This window comes from Corapipo altera, unplaced genomic scaffold, assembly GCF_003945725.1.
Source record: "Corapipo altera isolate COAL_440 unplaced genomic scaffold, ASM394572v1 112, whole genome shotgun sequence".
Taxonomy (NCBI): Eukaryota; Metazoa; Chordata; class Aves; order Passeriformes; family Pipridae; genus Corapipo; species Corapipo altera.
The window spans coordinates 3,665,148-3,667,709 of NW_020884899.1; positions in this window are offsets into that span (position 1 = coordinate 3,665,148).

A 2,562-nucleotide genomic window follows, 5' to 3' on the forward strand; every position below is an offset into this window, starting at 1 on the left:
GTACACGATGCAGGAGAGAAATGACACAGTCCTGCTGTCTGGGCTCTTCTGCCTCCTGTGAGTTACTCCCTGGCGTACCCAGTGTGGGCCCCTCGTGCTGCCCAGCACCCCAGGAACTGGGATGCTCTCATCATTGTCCACGTGCTGGCTGAAGGAAGAGCTGCCTCCTCAGGCTGCAGGCAAGGTGCATGGCTGGTGTGCTGGGATGTTTTCATATCCAGGCTGAAGTCCTCCATGTAGGGTTAGGAGAAACCTGTCTTTACAGCCCAAGAATTTGTACCAGCCAGTCTCATGTCCAAGCAGCTCCTGTGACTGCCCTGACGTACAAGTCTGCTGTAGACCAAAGCAAACTACTTCAAGAAGTCCAGTGGCTCAAGCCCACAGTCTTGCTGAATTTAGGGGGGCGTGGTGGAGTGTTGTACCCATGGACCTCCGGAGACATTTCACACATGGGAATCAGATGGTTGTGGATGTGAGCTGATGGCCTTGGACTCTCATTTCATCAAGTGCTGCTGCTTCTCCTGAATACAGTATCTCTGCGCCTTTTGAGGTTAATTTTCTAGCCTATCCTCATAGCAGGGGTTAACTCAAACTTCATTCCTGATAGCCACAAGGAATTAAAAAGAAGTGACAGTATCCCGGATGCAGCACATGGATGTCTTTAGTGTGGGTGGTGGGTGCTGACTGGCTGCCGGTGCAGAGGAGCTATTAACTTGCATCCAGTTCCATGGTGTGATACAGGAGAGCAAGGAAACTGGCAGTGAGGAGCAGCTCCAGCGAAGGGCTGAGCAGCCCGTGTGGTTGGAGCTGCAGTTGCCTGTGGTGGATGGCTGCCCAGGCCACTTGGCCCTGCAGCAGGAATGCAGCTTTGCTTGCTCAGGCCCAGCAGAGTCAGGGCAGGATGAAGGGAGCAGTTGTGTTGGCAGCCAGCAATGGGTCTGTCATGAGTCCTCTCTGACTTTCCCAGTTCCAGCTGGATAGATGTTTCCAAACACCATTTGACAGCTGGTGTCCACAGGGACTGGCAGGAGTGTTAATACTTTTATTCTGCTACCCTCCCTTGCATAGGGAGCACAGGCATCCTGCTTGGAACCTCAGCCATCCAGGCAGTGGGGCTGGGGCCAACCCTGCTCTTCCTCACTGGCTGGAGATGAAGGCTCCTCATGGATCCCTGTGGGAGCAGGGGGCTGCGGTGCTGTCACCAGCAGAGAGACCCCCAAGTTGGCCCCTCAGCCCTGTGCAGAGCCTGGCAAGGGGAAAGGGACAGAAAAAGAGACCTTGGCTCTTCTCCCTCCCAGCCAAAGCGGTTGAGGGGCTGCCAAGGGCTTTGCAGCAGGGAGAAGAAAGACAGTGTTCATGGGAGCTGCGTGACTCTGAGCTGCTGGGCTGGGAGCCAGGCACGTCAGCACCTGATGGGCCAGCTTGAGGAAGGGCTTCTTGCTCCTCACCTTCTCCCAAGGAGCCCTTTGCAGGTGTCGCAGTGTAGTGAGGTCTCTCCTGTCCCACTGCCCTGCCTGTTCTGGGCTGGGCTGTTGCTTGTGTGAGGCATCACACTGGCTCTTTCCCCACTGCTGCCCTGGCCCATGCTGGCTGAGACAGCTGCCCAGGGTCCCTCCTTGCCTGCCTGTGTCCTCTGGCTTCTGTCAACTTGTGGGGGCAGCCCTGGGGGACCTGGATCAGTCCTCTGCCCATCTGTGCAGACTGCAAACAAGCAGGCTCCAGCCATGTGCTGGCTCTGTGGAGGCTGAACAGATTGTTCCTAGCGAGAGGTGCAGGGCTGGGACCATGGTGGAAATCCCTGGGGGCTGGACAGTCATCACCTCTCACAACAGATCCCCACCCCTTATGCAGGCAGGCTAGAGCCTGCCTAGAGAATCCTTCCTCCAGAAGCCACTGGACAGAAGAGCCCTTGTGGAGCTTTTTTGGAGGAGTGCCTGGTAACTGCTGAGGGAGACTTTCCCCTTCCCAGTGAACAGATGCCTGGCTATGGCTGGGCCATATGGTGTTTTGGTCTCACCCTCTCCCAGCACAACCTGTCCTCCAGCCCTATAAGCAGGTGAGATTGCTCAGAGCTCTGCTCCCTGGAGACAGCTCCCCACAGGCTCTGGGAACTGCCAAGCATCTGGGGTGGGAAGAGGTGTGACAGGTCCATGTCTGGAGTGCTGCCCTCTCAGTGTGTCCTTGGCCCTGTGTCACCATTCCAGGAGAGGTTTGGCTGTGCAGAGGAAAGCAGAGCACACGGTGGGGTGAGGGGTGAGTAGATGGCACTTCAGGTTTGGGGTCATGGATGCTTGTGACACTCCTGGGGACACCAGTCAGGCTGGAATGAAATCTGGTTCTGTCTGCCAGCCATGAGTCTGTGTCAGAGCCGGAGTCCCTCTTTGGGGCTGGATTCATGCTGTAAGCCATTCCTACATGAGCTGGCACATCCCTCCTGCTTCCTCCAGCAGCGTCTCTGCTCTTTGTCCCACTCAGGTTTATTGGGTGGATGACTGCCCAAGGCTCAGCGTCAGCAGCCGTGCTCACTCTCAGGCCTGTGGATTTGGGATATGCAGGGATGGG